We start from the raw sequence: 16,359 nt of genomic DNA on the forward strand, positions 1-16,359 counted from the left end.
TCTTGGTCCATCTAAGTCAGTATTATAGAACAGAATCATAGAGTTGGAAGGGACCTCTAGGGACATCTAGTCCAACCCCCTGCACGAAGCAGGAAATTCACAAATACCTTCCTCCCCCACATATACCCAGTGACCCCTGCTCCATGCCCAGGAGATGGCAAAACACTGCCAGGATCCCTAGCAAAACTCATCTGGGGAACATTGCTTCCTGACCCCTAGGTGCTGATTGGCATTACCCTGGGCATGCAAGAAGGGGCCACAAGAACTAAGCACCGATGTAACCCTCCCTCCCTCTTTTTCTTTCTTTCTTTCTTTCTTTCTTTCTTTCTTTCTTTCTTTCTTTCTTTCTTTCTTTCTTTCTTTCTTTCTTTCGTTCGTTCGTTCGTTCGTTCGTTCTTTCATTCATTCATTCTTTCATTCGTTCTTAGAATCATAAGGTTGGAAGATACCTCTAGGGTCATCTAGTCCAACCCCCTGAACATTACCCTGGGCATGTAGGAAGGAACCATGAAAACTAAGCACTGATGTGACCCTTCCTGCCCTCCCTCTCATGATCTGCCCAGGTTCACAGAATCAGCATTGCTGTCAGACAGCCATCTAGCCTCTGCTTAAAAACTTCCCAAGAAGGAGAGCCCACTCAAGGTCATCTTTCAAGAGAATACGGCATAATATCCAACGTCTCAAAATACGGCTGCATGCACAAACCACTGAACGTCGCACTGTACTTCAGCATGCATTTGCAACCAGATTAGTCTTGTCTCCATCCAGCGGTGAATGACAGGGATTTAATAAGTTTATTTATAAAACAAAAACCCTGATCTCCTAATAGTTTGGGGGAGTCACCTGGCAAAGCTGGAGAATACTTCGAAGCCAAGATGGCCACCCAATTCAAGAAAGCAGGCCAAGAAACAGCACTCAGAAGTTCCCAAACAAAAGCTGTGGCTGAGGAAGCCAAGTGGATTCTTCAGAATTTTTATCTACTCAGACTGGCAGCGGTTCTTAGGTGGTGGTCTTTCACATCACCTACTGCTTTGTCCTTTTAACTGGCAATGCTGGGTATTGAACCTGAAACCTGCCGCTGAGCTATGGCCCTTTCCCAGAGAGCTGCTGTGGCACAGTGGTTAAGTGGTTCGGCTGCGAATCAGCACTCTGCTGGTTCGAATCCCACGAATGCCATGAGCTCAGTAGGGGCCCCTAATTCCCCTGCTGTATTGTGAGGATAATAATAACTCTAACTTGTTCACCGCTCCGGGTGAGGCACTAATTTGTCTAGAAGCGCGATATATAAGCGCAGTTATTATTATAAGAGGTTCTGCACAGGTGCTGATAGCTATTGGCTCTGATAGCAACTGAACCTGGTACAGTCACCAGACACATGGTGGCCGTTCCCTGGCCTTTGGTGTTACCCGGACCCCTGATTTTCACACTGCCCAAGAGTACACCAGTTTTTAAGCCAATAGGTCCAGCAATTCTTCTTTTTCTCCCGCAGTCCTGCCAGATGGTGAGGAGTAATCATAAAACTTCTGTAGTCCATAAAAATTCCACGGGTATTACTTTAATAATAAGTCTGGCCCGTCAACCGTAGTCCATTACTGACTCCCTGCTAGGTGCCAGCTCTCTCTTTCTCTCTCTCTCTCAATCCCCCCTTCCTTTCCCTCTTTTTCTCTTTTTCTTTTTTCATTCAGGTCTGCGGGAGAATGTTGTAAAGTCTCCAGCCCACAGACCTGGTTTCTTTGAGAGAGAGAGGAAAATTAATAAGACAGTCCGGAGAGAATGGGATGACGTCCAAGGGACAAAAAGCGAAGGGATGGGGGAAAAATTAGAGAAATGCCTGGAAAAGAGCCAAAAAGAAAGGAATCAAGGGTGGAGGGGGGCTTTGTAGAAAGGCACGTTGTGTTGGTTCTGGTTACTATCTTGTGGTACTGCAGCATGTGGCATTCAAAGTCTTTGACACCTTATAAACCCAGGAAAACTAATTTTGTAATGCCGGATTGCTTTCCCAGAAGAGAGGTCACGTGCGTTTTTGACAACTGACCCGTCTCCTTTTTACCTTAACAAATATGGGAGAGGTTGTAATTTCAGCCAGGTGAAGGAGTTAATCAGCCCTTCAGTGCTAGCAGAAAAAGTATGCCAGTTTTTTACTGTAACACTGGTAGACCCTTTCATAAACAGGGATTTTGCCAAGGAACAGTTTTTAAGTGTCTGTAATCTTGCAAGGTGGATAACAGAGGTGCACTGAATATTCACAAACATTAGGGCCATGAAATTGTAACCTTGGGGGCGGGGTCACAAAGTTCTCTCTCTCAATAGTAACCTTCAAGTGCCAAGCTTTGCCACACCCATTTGCTTTCTCTCTGGGCACTGTTTTATTTTAGCCCTTACTGTTTTTCTTCTGGCGCTCTGATCCCAGCCAGTCAGGGATCCTGTAGCCAGCATGGTGACATCACATCTTCACAATATTGCCATGTAGCCAATTAACTTGGGCAGTGTGACGATTTCATAAAGCCAATTCAGAGAGGGAATGGGAAGACTTGCCTTCACTCTGCACACAGCCACTTCCCCCTACACAAACTGATTTAAAAAATGTTCAAGAAGAGCACTCTATGAAGGAAGCGATTGTGCAATGCATGTCCTATTTTGGATCAGACTTTGTGTTTATCCCTTTTCTAGCCTCTAATATTGTCATAGACTCATAGGGCTGGAAGGTATCTCCAGAGTCATCTGGTCAACCCTCTGCACAATGCAGGAAATTCACAACTACCTCCCCCGCCGCATTCACAGTGACCCCTGCTCCATGCCAGAAGATACCAAAGCACCGTCAGGATCCCTAGCCAAACTGGCTGGGGACAATTACTTCCTGACGATTGGGATTACCCTGGGCATGTAAGAACTAAGCCCTGATGTAACCCTTCCTGCCCTCCCTCTCATGATCTGCCCAGGTTCACAGAATCAGCATTGCTGTCAGATGGCCATCTAGCCTCTGCTTAGAAACCTCCAAAGGGGAGCCCACCATGAGAGAGAGTCCACCCTTCGAAGTAGCCATTTTCTCCAGGAAAACAGATCTCTGTAGTCTGGAGATCAATTTTAATTCTGGGACATCTCCAGGCTCCACCTGGATGTTGGCAATAGAGAACAATAATCGTGACAACCGAACAAAATAAACGCTTATACAATTGCAAAAATATTCTTATTGTTATTGCATAGTTCAATTTGCCATTCAATATATATCGATACACACAGTCTTCATATACAGACCTATACGTAAAGTGCTAGCGCAAAGCAATGATGATACTTCCTATAAACAGTTGATACTTTTAAAGTCCATTAGTATTCCTTAGGATCACTCAAAAAGTTCATAGGATCCAACATGCAGGTTGGAATTTATACCATCTAACGGGCAAACCGGTTCATTTGGGGGGTCCCATTTCAGGGTCTTTTTCAAAGATAGTTATCTCACCAACGTTATTTTCAATATGCAGAAACTCCATTCAAACTACACTTAGACATGTGTTGGTTGATGCTCCTAAGACACGCAGCCTTCCGTTGCTTTGCATTAGCACTTTATGTATAGGTCTGTATATGAAGACTGTGTGTATTGATATATATTGAATGGTAAATTGAACTATGCAATAACAATAAAAATATTTTTGCAATTGTTTATTTCATTAGGTTGGCTTGTCACAATTGTTGTTCTCTATTGCTATCCACCTGGATGTTGGCAACCTTAAAGCAAACCCCCGTTTGCTGCTACGCATGCCCCATGGGGAGGAGCAACCGATCTTGCCTCCCTGAAGAATGTACATACCTGATACGCCGGTTTGCAAATACGTATTTTGGTGCATTCACACAGTACACCTTAAGATGTATACTTCAAACAACTTTAGTGTACACCTAAAAAAAAGTAATATGCAAAACAGTATATAGCCCTGAGGAGTTCACCCTTTAACCTGGACATTGTCTTGAGTAATTTGCTTGGCTTTTGAAATCACCTTCTCTGCCTTCCAAATGATTGTGGAGAACTGGACAGACCTGCTAATAATACGCACAGCTTCTTTTAATGCCTTTTGCCTGTGATCCCAGGGTTGCAGCTATGAGCCAGAAATCCACGTGTAGCTAGAAGAACTAGCCTCACCATTACCAGTCCCATAACGGCACTATTACCACCCCCAGAGAATGCCGTGAGTTTCTTTACTATCTTTTAAATAGTAATCAATTAAATAGGATATCTTAAAGAACTTGGAGGGGAAATAAAATGCAACTCTCTAAATGTTCAGGCCAAGAAAAAATATTTGGTTAATGCCTTATGATGCCAAAAGATCTTGGCAGTTACTAAAGATAAATGCTGAAGCTCAACATCTATATTTTAACTTAGTGGAGCAAACGGGGGATATATGTTCTACTGGTTTCAGAGCAAGGAAAAACGTGTTTATTTTGCTAATATTATGATGCCCTGGATATATTCAGAACATTAGAAAGGCATAGGATCATTGCTACCCGGAACGATCTTGGCAGATCCCCCAGTGTAATATGTTACACGCCGCGGTGACTGTTGGAGAAGTTGTTTCGATTATAAAGACTGGCCTTGTTTAAACAGGTGTCCTTAAAGAAATAGTCCTAGCAGGGTTTTCAGGTCCCTGCTGTGGGGGGGGGGGAGTCACATGGGGGGGCACTTACCTCGCATGCGCTGTAAGGAGCGCCATGCCTTGTGCAAGTAATGACATCATTCCTGGTGCGACACAGGCACATGTGGGGATGCTCCAGAGCACGTGGCAGGGTGCTTCACCCCCACCCCACACACAAACTGCATTTCTGCACCTTTCTTCCCCCCCACTGGTCAGGTGAGAAGTGGAGGGGCAGAGGCTGGGGGCAAGGGATCCCTCGCCCAGACAGGGGGACTGGCAAGCATAAGCCCTAAAGCATACAGGGAATGCATTTCATAGTATCATAGAATCATAGGTTGGAAGGGATCTCCAGGGTCATCTATTCCAACTACCTCCCCCAACCCACCCCCAGAGACCCCCTGCTCCATGCCCAGAAGATGGCAAAACACCATCAGGATCTCTAGCCAAACTGGCCTGGGGAAAATTGCTTCCTGACCCAAAGTAGTGATCGGCATTACCTTTGATATACACAAGCATGTATTGTGTGTTTTATGTGCCATCAAGTTGCCTCTGGCCTATGGCGTCCTTATGAATGAAAGACCTCCAAAACGTCCTGTCGTTAACAGACTTGCTCAGATCCTGCAAACTAGAGGACGCAGCTTCTTTTATCGAGTCCAGCCACCTCATTTTAGGTCTTCCTCTTTTCCTGCTGCCTTCCACTTTTCCTAGCATTATTGACTTTTCCAGAGAATCTTGTCTTCTCATGATGTGACCAAAGTACGATAGCCTCAATTTTGTCATTTTAGTTTCTAGGAAGAATTCAGGCTTGATTTGATCTGGAACCCGCTTATTTGTCTTTTTAGCCATCCATGGTATCCGCAAAACTCTCCTCCAGCACCACATTTCAAATGAATCAAATCAAGTATGTATTATGGCTGTATTAGCCTAAATTTTGTGATACTATTGATTGTTTAATTCCATTCTGCATTATAGTTCCTTTTGTGGCATATTATGAGAAGTCCTATCTGATGAAGAAACATAAAACAAGAAAATAACATCATTATATTTATATTTTGGGATGCAGTACATAACTTTTGGAAAAATGAAATTTATATGAATGGAATCCGTTTATTAATTAAATGCATCATTGTTTGTTGTTCTCATTGACTTCAGCTATAGACACATCACAACATTATTGCTGTTGAAATGTAATCTGTATAGTGGATACTTCGTAAAACAACAACTAACAAATGAATTGATACACACATGAAAATATGAACCTTTAGTGAAATTGTACACAGTGGCACTTCAGTCTCTTTATTGTCATTTGGTTTTTAACTTTGCTCCTATTTGTAATAATTCATTTATCTTGATTGTGCCACATTATTTTCAAATTTTGTAGTCCAGTTACTACATTGCTCACGGTAGATCTTATACTGTTTTCTTTATTCCATCAGTTTACTAACTTCACTTTTTTAACACGGTTGCAATCCATTGCTGCCCATAAGTCCTTGGAAGCGCTATCAGTGTGGGATTTTTAAACAGCATCACATATCCGGTAAAAATCCATTCACGAAGCATATGCAAACAGCTGTGGCCATTTCACACAGTCTTTTTTTCCAGCATTCTAGCTCTTGATCCACTTTAAAAAGAAAAAAAACAGGAAAAATTGGTGGGAAAATAAAAATGTGATGTGGACGGATCTTTCAAATGACACGCTGATGAGACTGGGAATTGCTTTGGGATAGTGAAAACGGGAGAGAAGGGATTCTGAAAAAGGCGGCTCAACTCTGCATCAATAATGGGTTACGACTGGCTTTGTCTGAAAGATAAAAATAAAACCGGTGCGACCCTGCACGCAACCAGCTAGCAAACCAGTTTGAATGAAATGTACTATTTAATGCAGCCAAAACACTTTATATCTGATATTTGAAAACTTCCTTAGTTATCCTCTCCTTTGAGTCTCAGAAAGAAAGGAGGACAATACGTATAGTGTGGTAATGAGTGCCCTCAAATCATAGCTGGCTTGTGGCAACCCCTGGAGGGGTATTCAAGGCAAGACACTGACAGAGGTGGTTTGCCATTGCCTGCCTTTGCAACCCTCATCTTCCTTGGAAGTCTCCCATCCAATTACTAACCAAGGCCGACCTTGTTTAGCTTTCAAGATCTAATACAATTGGGCTTACCTGGGCTATCCAGGTCAGGGTATTATTATTTCTTTATTATTTATTATATTAGATTTTTAGTCCACCCTCCCTGCCAGGCAGGCTCAGGGCGGAGTACGACATTTCAATTTACATAAACAACCGTTAAAAACAGATAAAAGAGTACACAAATAAGATTAAAACAACTTTATACAACACAGCTTCTCTTCAGATGGCAACAATAAAATACTAAAATGTAAGTTCAGTAAGTAAGTAATTTCAGTCTCGGCTTAATGTTATGAGTCAGGCAAACGATCAGTTTACTTTCATTTTGCTTTCCCTGTCATTGGAAAAACCCCACCTTTGTCTCAAGTCGTTCATGCATGTGCCTTGGGTTGCCAACTCCAGGCTGGAAAATTCCTGGAGTTTGGATGGACTCTGCAAAAGCCGTACAAATTCAGTTCAGTTGTACTTCACATGAGTCTGCCTACCCAAATTCATGTTGTTACAAAGTGCAAGCGTGTCCGTTTGCAAATGTGCATGTGAATGTTCTGTGGTTCTAAAGCTCGTGCAAGATCCTGCTCTGGATGGCCCATCTTCAAACCAAACGGAATAGCCTCCATGTGTATCCAGTCTACAAACTCCGCTCCGCAGTACGTCACCAGGGAGCTGTTATTTGTCTCCCCTTTCAAGCAGTCTTTGCTTCCTGCCTCTGAGGGAGCAACTTGATCTTGCGCACGTTGAAGGGAGGAAAAAAATGAAGAAAACACAAGCATCGGCCTCCTGAGTGTGACCTGGTCATGCCATCTCCCTGTGACACCTTCTTTCTCTCTAGGTTCCATCCAAAAGGCTCTCAGATGACTGACGGATGTTCCCGAAGCCGCTGCTTTGCTGATCTCCAGCTAACCCAAGTGTCTGACTCCATGACCCTCTCTTGGAGCCCCCGTTGAGATTCAAAAGTGAGACCTGCTCTGTTCTTCCTGCCGTTTTTTGGAATAACAAAGTCGTAGAAACCTTTGATTCTTGACTTCTAGCTACCGGGCAGTCCCACCATGGCCTTATTTTGTTATATACCATCATAGCACTGTACTGCAAGGCCAAGCGTAGAAGCCCAACGCCCCAAGGAACATACAGTTGCAAACGTTTCCTTCATGTTGGAAGACCAACATTGCCATTAAGCAAAATAGAAAAGAGTCATTCATGCATCTGACAAAGAGAGCTGTGGTTCTCGAAAACTTATGCTACAGTAAAGTTGGTTAGTCTTAAAGGTGATACTGGACTCTTTTCTATTTTGCTACTACAGACTAACACGGCTAACTCCTCTGGATCTATTGCCAATAAAGTTTCCAGTCTTGCAGTGGGGGTGGAAGATTCCCCCACTGCACCCCCTTGTTTCTGATTGGCAATGGGAAAAAAATGGTTAAGAAATGGCTGCCGGAGCCAATGGTGTGATGTCACTTCTGAGAAAAACCCGGAAGTGATGTCACACCTCTCTAGAAATCACTCAAAACTGCATGGTAAACCTGTCACTGATGACTGCTTCCCCATGTCTTTGACCCCGTTCATTCTCTGGTTGTCAAGCTACGCCTGGCAACCCAAATTGCCCCCCAGCAGTTGCTCCAGCGGCCACTCCTGTAGAATGAGTCCCTGGAAAAAGTCGATTCAAGAATCTCACCATGCAGTTGTGTTATTTGTAATCCACCTTTCTCACTGAGATTCAAGGCATTTCCTGCTCCATCTAATTGGACCCGCTGCCAGGAGGTTAAAAAAAAAACCCTCTGCATCCTCCCCAAGTCTCCTCTTGGCAATGCGCTCCTTCTCCTTGCTTCCCTGGATGCCGTTTACAAGCTAGATAACCCCTGAAATAACCAAAATGTTCTCATCTACACCAGTGGTTCCCAAAGTGGGCAATACCGCCCCCTGGGGGGCGCTGGAATGATCCAGGTGGGCGGTAGGAAGCTTGGGTGCAATTGGGGGCGTAGAATAAAAATAAGGGGGCAGCAGAAGCATAAAGAAAGAAGAGTCCAGAACCTATCTAAAGCAGCCTTTTCCTGCCTTCTCCTGGTCTTCCCAGGGATCAGGGAGGGAGGGGGAGGTTGAGAGGGGTCCCCGCAGCCAATCACAGCCATGCATTTGCAAATTGCAATGCGTGTGCACCCTTGTACGGCTGGTGTTGCAGCTGGGCTATTGCGTGGTGGCTGCTGCTGGCCTCTGGCTTCAGGCCTTCAGCTGCTGCTGTGTGGATCGTGGTGGACTCTACCTGGACTGAAGAAGACATCTAAAAGGTAAGATTTGGGGGAAATACATATTTTTAAAAAGGAGGATATTAGTAAAAGGACCTTTTAAATTAGTGTCCCTTTACTTTAGGTTGGGCGGCTGCTTGGGGTGTGCAAATTTGTCACGGCATCTTTTTGTCCACTTCTTGAAGGTAGATTTCCGGGGGGGGGGGGGCTGAGTAATTTTTTCCCTGAAAAGGGGGCGGTAGGCCAAATAAGTTTGGGAATATCTGATCTACACAGACATTTCTCTTGTTGTGTACTCCTGGAGTGCCCGGGAGCAAGAATTTCCTCACTCTCAAATACCCGCTGTCAAATAGGGAGCAAAAATCACCAATGAATGATATGGATTCTGGCCATAATTGATGGGTCAATCCTTCGGTATATACAGGTTTCAGATCTCTATTCTGAAGATAGGTCAAAGCGTTTTGTGTTGAATTGTAGCAATGCAGTTGGCAATTTCTCCAATACTTGGTTCAGCCTTGGATCTTCCATCAGACCCCGTTATCTTTGGACAAACAATGTCCTTTGTGACTTTACCTTTGCTTTCTATTGCATTGAAGGCAAGCATTCAAACACTGCAAGTGTATGGCGGCTAGAGATGCCAGCTCCAGATTGGAAAATTCCTGGAGATTTTGGAGGCGGAGCCTGGAGGGGATGGTGTTTGAAGAGGGGAGGGACTTCAGGAGGGTACAATGCCATAGAGGGTACAATGCCACCGCCCTGAGCCTGTCTGATGGGGAGGGCTGTCTAGAAGTGTAATATAACAATAACAATAACAATAACAATAACAATGACAATAACAATAACAATAACTTCAGGAGGGTGCAATGCCATAGAGGGTACAATGCCACCACCCTGAGCCTGTCTGATGGGGAGGGCTGTCTAGAAGTGTAATATAGCAATAGCAATAGCAATAACAATAACAATAACAATAACAGCAACAGCAACAGCAACAGCAACAGCAACAATAATAGAGTCCTCCCTCCAAAGCAGCCATTTTCTCCAGGGGAACTGATCCCTATGGCCGGGAGATCAGTTGTAATTCCGGGAGATCTCCAGCCATCCCCTGGAGGCTGGCAACCCTAATGGTGACACTTCCCCCTCATCTCTGATTAAAGGAGCCTCTTCTTGTATCAAGGTAAGGCAAGGATAAGCATCGCTGCTAGCAGAAGACATCTACAGGATCCAACCCGATTTTTATTTACATAAAAAGTTTCTCTCTCTCAGTTCACAAAGCAAGCATCTCTTTCACCCCTCCGACGACAACCAAAACAAGAACTCACAACGCTCCCCGCAGCAACGCATTTGAGTAACAAGAGGACCTCATTACAACAAAATCGACACCGGTGGGACAGCCATCAGCTATATACAGGGCTTTTTTTCTTGGAAAAGAGGTGGTGGAACTCAGTGAGTTGCCCTCAGAGAAAATGGTTGCATGGCTGGTGGCCCCGCCCCCTGATCTCCAGACAGAGGGGAGTTGAGATTGCCTGGAGATCAGGGAGCGGGGCCACCAGCCATGTGACCATTTTCAAGAGGTTCTGGAACTTGGTTCCACCGCATTCCAGCTGAAAAAAAGCCCTGGCTATATACAAAATGGCAGCTATTATCAGCCATTTTAAGCCTCCAAAGGCTATCTCTCAAAGGTACATTGGGAGAGGTTCTTCCTTGGTTCCTAAGTCCATGGCCAGTCAGAACCTTTGTTAAATTCATCTCTCAAGTAGCTCTGGAACAACTCCTTCTAGGCTCCCAAGAGACAGCCCAAGACTGCCTCTGAAGGAGCCACCACCTGTGTACAGAACTTGACCTTCTGTGACTCAAAAGCCATGAGACATGCAAGAAAAGCATATCAAAAAGTCCATAAACCACCAGAGTAATATAATCTGTTCCCAGTAACCGCGTAAACATGTGTGTGTAATAATAATATATTAACAACCCGCAAGCTGCTGCGTCACAGCTTAGAAGAGTGGTATGCACCGGGGTGTGTTTTTTTAATAAAATGAAAATAGAAATTTCCAGCCTTCCCAGAACTGTCCTGACAAATCTGGGAAAGCTCCAAAAAAAATCTGCCGTGTCAACGTAGGGTGAAGTATGCCGTTTATTGGATGGAGAGAGTGGGCCATTACTTTGGCGTTTGAAGGTGATCGGAGAAGATTCCTGTAGCACAGCCAGGGAGGGAAGCAAGGATTCTGTGGTATCTGGAGAACAGAATGATCCAAATCCATCCAAGAACTGAGAAGACGACGAATGCTCCCAAAGTGACAGTCGCGGAGTTTACCAAATCAGATTGTAGCTCGGTAAACTTTTACTGGAATACGGATTGATTCGAAACATATTGAAGTCTTGCAAACCCCGGGACACGCCATCATCTTTTGTGGTGTATGATTCAATGAGATCATTTTTGTGGATGAATAAACATCATAGACCTTTGGCTCAAAACCCCAAAGCACAGCAAAGAAGATTGTTTCGGTGTGTCCTTCTGGCTTATAGCGGGGCAGGGAAGAGAAGGGCTCCCCGTGTGGATCCCGGCCTCGGCGAATAAACAAGATCTCGTTCAGAATGTTACCTCTGTTACTTGTAGGAATACGATCTAGATGAAAACCATCAGTTTAAAGCAGAGGTTGAAGAGACGGCCTGAAGGACTGCTATAACATGGTCAGAGGTTCTTTCCACCACTCCAGCCCGAAAAAAAAATCACTGCCGAGAAAGGCTTTGGCTTCATTCGTGTTTTATTCTCGTCGCTTTCGTCGGGCCCTTCCGCACCCTCCTTCTCCAGATGGTAGCAAAATTGGCAGCTGCATTCTTGCTGTCTGGTGGAGGCTGGCTGCTCTTGAAAAAGAATTCTTATTTTTTTTAAAGTCCTTGTTCAAGTTTGTTGCTCATCTTCCTCCCGTTCCCCTTTAATGTCTTTCCAAACGCCTCTGCTCATTTGGCCTGGTGGATCTGCGAACAAAACACCAGAGAACTGGAGTGAGGCGTGGAACGTGAAGGGGGTGTACTTTTGGGCAATCCACTGGTCTTGTCTAGGCAAGCACTGTTTACTTATTAATAATAACAACAACAACAACAGTGGGCTTATATACCACTCTTCTAGACAGATTAGGGCCCACTAAGAGCAGTGAACATAGCCCTTGTTATTATTATCTCCTGAAGAGCGGGGCTTGAGAGCCTCTCTACACGAGACATCTGACACGTGAAGAACACATGTCAAGAGATGCAATGGTAGCTGGGAAGGGTAGTTTAAGAAGACAGAGCCAGCGGCAGGGCAACGGCTTTGCTATCCACTGGAGCTATGTGAAGAGGCTGTGAAATGCCAGAAGGGAAACTTCAGCCCATTAGAACCTTTCCAGGTCCAAGCCCGGCTCTGGAAGGCAGCTCCAGTCCATTTCTATTCCTTGCTGCCCTCTGGTTGCGATCCCGCACAATTTTAGATTGGAGAAGTGAAACTGACAGAGCCTTCTGGGAGGCAAAGATGAAATTAACAAATTCACTGAGGCGCGATCTACGCAGGCTCTGTCTTTTTAAACTATGCTTCCTGGCTAACATTGCATCTCCCTATACTTGATGAACATGCATTGAGGCATTTCACGTAGAGAAACTCTGAGAGAAGAGACTTACCTAAGGCCTCCTGCAGAGCTCATGGCAGTGGGGTTTCAGGCAAAGAAAAGTCTTTCCTGACAGCTGCTAATTTTTAACTGGAGACACCAAAGATTGAACCAGCAGCTTTTCCATGCAAAGCTTGTACTCTGCATTCCTCCTATTGGAAGTGAAGGGTGACGCAAAGTTTCTTGCATCAAGCACTGCAATAGGAACAGCAAGATGGACAAGCCAAACCCTTTTGTACACTTTTCTCTTATCCGTTCTGATGCCATCTCTTTATTTTCTAGATTGCTGTTCTCTGAGATTTCCTTTCTTCCGGCTGCCTTCCACCCCACCCCACAATCTCCATGTTTCCGGGCTCCGTTCAAAGTACTGGCTATTACATACAAAGCTCTTCATGGCCTTGGCCCGACATACCTAAGGGACCGCCTCCCGCCCTATGTTCTTCCACGGCAGCTTCGCTCATCTGAACCGGGTCTCCTGCAGGTGCCACCCTGCACATGGGCGAAATCAACAGCAGCCCATACACGGGCTTTCTCTGTGGTGGCCCCTACCCTGTGAAATGACCTGCCTGAGGAGGTCAGGAGAGCCCCTGTTCTCCTAGCTTTCTGCAAACGACGCAAAACCGAATTATTCAAAAAGGCTTTTTACTCAGATAGGAGGGCTGTAGTCTAGGGAGGGGGTCTCAAAGAGATGCTTCTCTAACGAGTTAGGGACCGTAGACATCACCATTATGTTGCTGTGCATCCTATCTGTTGCTTTAAGTATGTGCTCCTATGTGCTACCTGTGCTTTAAGTGTAACCCTACTGAGTAGTTCTGTGTTATCTAATGTCAGTCCTAGAATTGCTTATGTTCTGTTTCAGCATTTCTACAACTCTGTATTGGATTTTTGCCAATGCTATGTCTTTGTAAATTTGCATTTATGTACCCAATGGCATTTTATTGAAACAACAACAACAACATTTGATTTATATACCACTCTTCAAGACAACTTAATACCCACTCAGAGCAATTTACGAAGTGTTTTATTATTATCCTCACGACAATCACCCTGTGAGGTGGGTGGGGCTGAGAGAGCTCTGAGGGAGCTGTGGCTGACCCGAGGTCACCCAGCTGGCTTCAAGTGGAGGAATCAAACCTGGCTCTCCAGATTAGAGTCCTGCTGCTCTTAACCACTACACTAAATGTCCTTGATATTGACTGTACTAATCTCAGAACCAGTCTCTGTATTAATCTGTACTGTACTAATCTCAGAGCCTGTTTGGTGTAGTGGTTAAGAGCGTCGTACTCTAATATGGAGAACCGTGTTTGATTCCTCACTCCTCTGCTTGAAGCCAGCTGGGTGACCTTGGGTCAGTTACAGCTTCTAGCTCTCTCAACCCCACCCACCTCAAAGGGTGTTTTGTTGTGGGGATAATAATGACAGGATAATGGTAACATACTTTGTAGACCGCTCTGAGTGGGTGTTAAGTCATCCTGAAGGGCGGTATATAAATCAAATGTTATTATGTTATTATAATATTATTATGTTATTATTAAGACATACAGTAATCTATCTGTCCGCTACTACCTCCCCTTTTTGTTTGCTGACAGGCAGGAGTGCAGAACTGCCCGTCTTGGAATGGTTTTATTGATTGCTGTTTTTATGCTGTGTTTATTGTTTTTATGTTGTGTTTTAATCAATGTTGTACCTCTTACCCTGGAGGGCGCTCCCTATACATGCCCCGGAGGATGGTTCAATCAGCAGAAAAACAGCTATTGATGGTCCCTGGCCTCAGGGAGGCCCACCTGGCCTCAACCAGAGCCAGGGCCTTTTTGGTCCTGGCGCCAACTGGGTGGAACTCTCTGTCTATTGAGACTGGGGCCCGGCAGGATTTGCTATCTTTCCACCGGGCCTGTAAGACAGAGATGTTCTGCCAGGCACATGTTTGAGGCTGGGCTAGGCCTCCGCCGGCCTGATAGGAGAAGAGGAAAAGGTGAACAATCTAAACCTTCCCCATCAGGTTGTCCACCATCCTGTTTTTAACCTTGCTTTAATTTCTGTTTTTAATTAGCTTAGCATTGACTGCTGCCCTCTTATATTTTTCTATGCCGATTGAATGTTTTATTGATCTTATGGAAAATGAAACTGTGTTGTCATGTTTTAAATGTGATCCACCCTGAGCCCGCTCACAGAAAGGGAGGAATAGAAGTCATATAAAATAAATGAATAAATTGTCATAATCATGGGCAAGTGCCAATTTGAATTTAATTCTGGCTCTACCTTGGCACACAAGTCCATGATGAGAGCTGAGAATCTGTTACTCACTTGGAGACCTTGGCCATTTTCACACTGCTTACCTTCCTTCGGAATGACCCAGAACATCGTGCAAAAAACACGGAAGATCGTGTTTTCTCATGCGAGATTTGCGCGACGTCGCACAAATCTCGCACAAGAAAACGCGATCTTCCATGTTTTTTGCATGATGTTCCGGGTCGTTCCGAGGGAAGGTAAGCAGCGTGAAAACGGCCCAAATTTATGGTGCCAGGTTCATTCCAGAGCACCTCTGGGAAGCCCAATACATCCCGATTAAAAATATAGCATGGAATCGTTTCAAGAATTTTCCAAAGATGAATATCAAATTTGGACATATTTGATACTATTTTCATGCCACATATACAAATGTCACAAAATAATGTTGAAAATCATTCATTTTAATGGGGAAAAAACTGCTTGAGGAAAAAGAAGGTGGTACAAAATTAAAGATTTGCAAGTTTGTATCTGATAAGGATGAAGCAAAAACAAAATATTGGCGGCGAGGAGGCAGCTTTTGAAATTTGGTCTCATCTTTCATCTCTGATTGTTAACTTTATCAGTCCTGATGGCTCGCAAAGCAGAGCAAATTAACATATTACCCCAAGCTTTGTTCCTTGGATGGTGGTGAACTTTTGGTTCTCCCATCCTTCACGGAAATGGGCAGAATGGAACAGGAAGGGAGAAGAAAGAGAAGGAAAAGGAGGGTGGAAATCTGATGTGAAGGAGGCGCTAATGCCCGACCTCAGGAGGAAAGATTTATTTTTCTTGAGGGGAACATTGAAACTTCAAAGTGGAGATTAATGAGATAAAAACGCATTCCAGGTGCTCCAAAGTGGGAAAACACCATATATCAGGGCACGGAAAGACGGGTGAAGCTTTCTGCAGGAATGCAAAGAGGGTTTTTTGAGGAGAGAGCAAAGGTGTGTGACAGAGGAGGAAGAGATAATACGGACCCCCCCCCTTCTCCAAATTTCACAGAGTTGAAGTGTATTTTTCTTCTGAATTAAAACTGGAGGCTCATTTCTCTCTTATACCTCCAGAAGTTTGTCTTTCAGGCTAAGCCACGTGTAATGCTTGGGGATGTATGGTTAGAGCTCCAGTTGCACAAATAAGCAGCCAAAAGCAGCAGTGTATACATCAGGGTGCTGGCGGTAGATGATACGGATCAAGGCCAAGACAGTGGGAAAGGAGAGATTTAACTTTTCCAACCTATGATAAGAAATCCCCACCCATGCACTCCCAGGGAGGGTAGGGAAGTACTTTTTTGTTTAGTGCCCTCAAGTCATAGCTCACATATGGCAACCCCTGGTGGGGGTTTCGTGGCAAGAAGCTAACAGAGGTGGTTTGCCCTTGCCTGCCTCTGCAACCCTGGTCTTCAGTGGAGGTCTCCCATCCAATTGTTAACCAAGGCTGACCCTGCTTAGCTTCTGAGATCTGACGA

This window comes from Eublepharis macularius, chromosome 3 (genome assembly GCF_028583425.1).
Source record: "Eublepharis macularius isolate TG4126 chromosome 3, MPM_Emac_v1.0, whole genome shotgun sequence".
Lineage (NCBI taxonomy): Eukaryota > Metazoa > Chordata > Lepidosauria > Squamata > Eublepharidae > Eublepharis > Eublepharis macularius.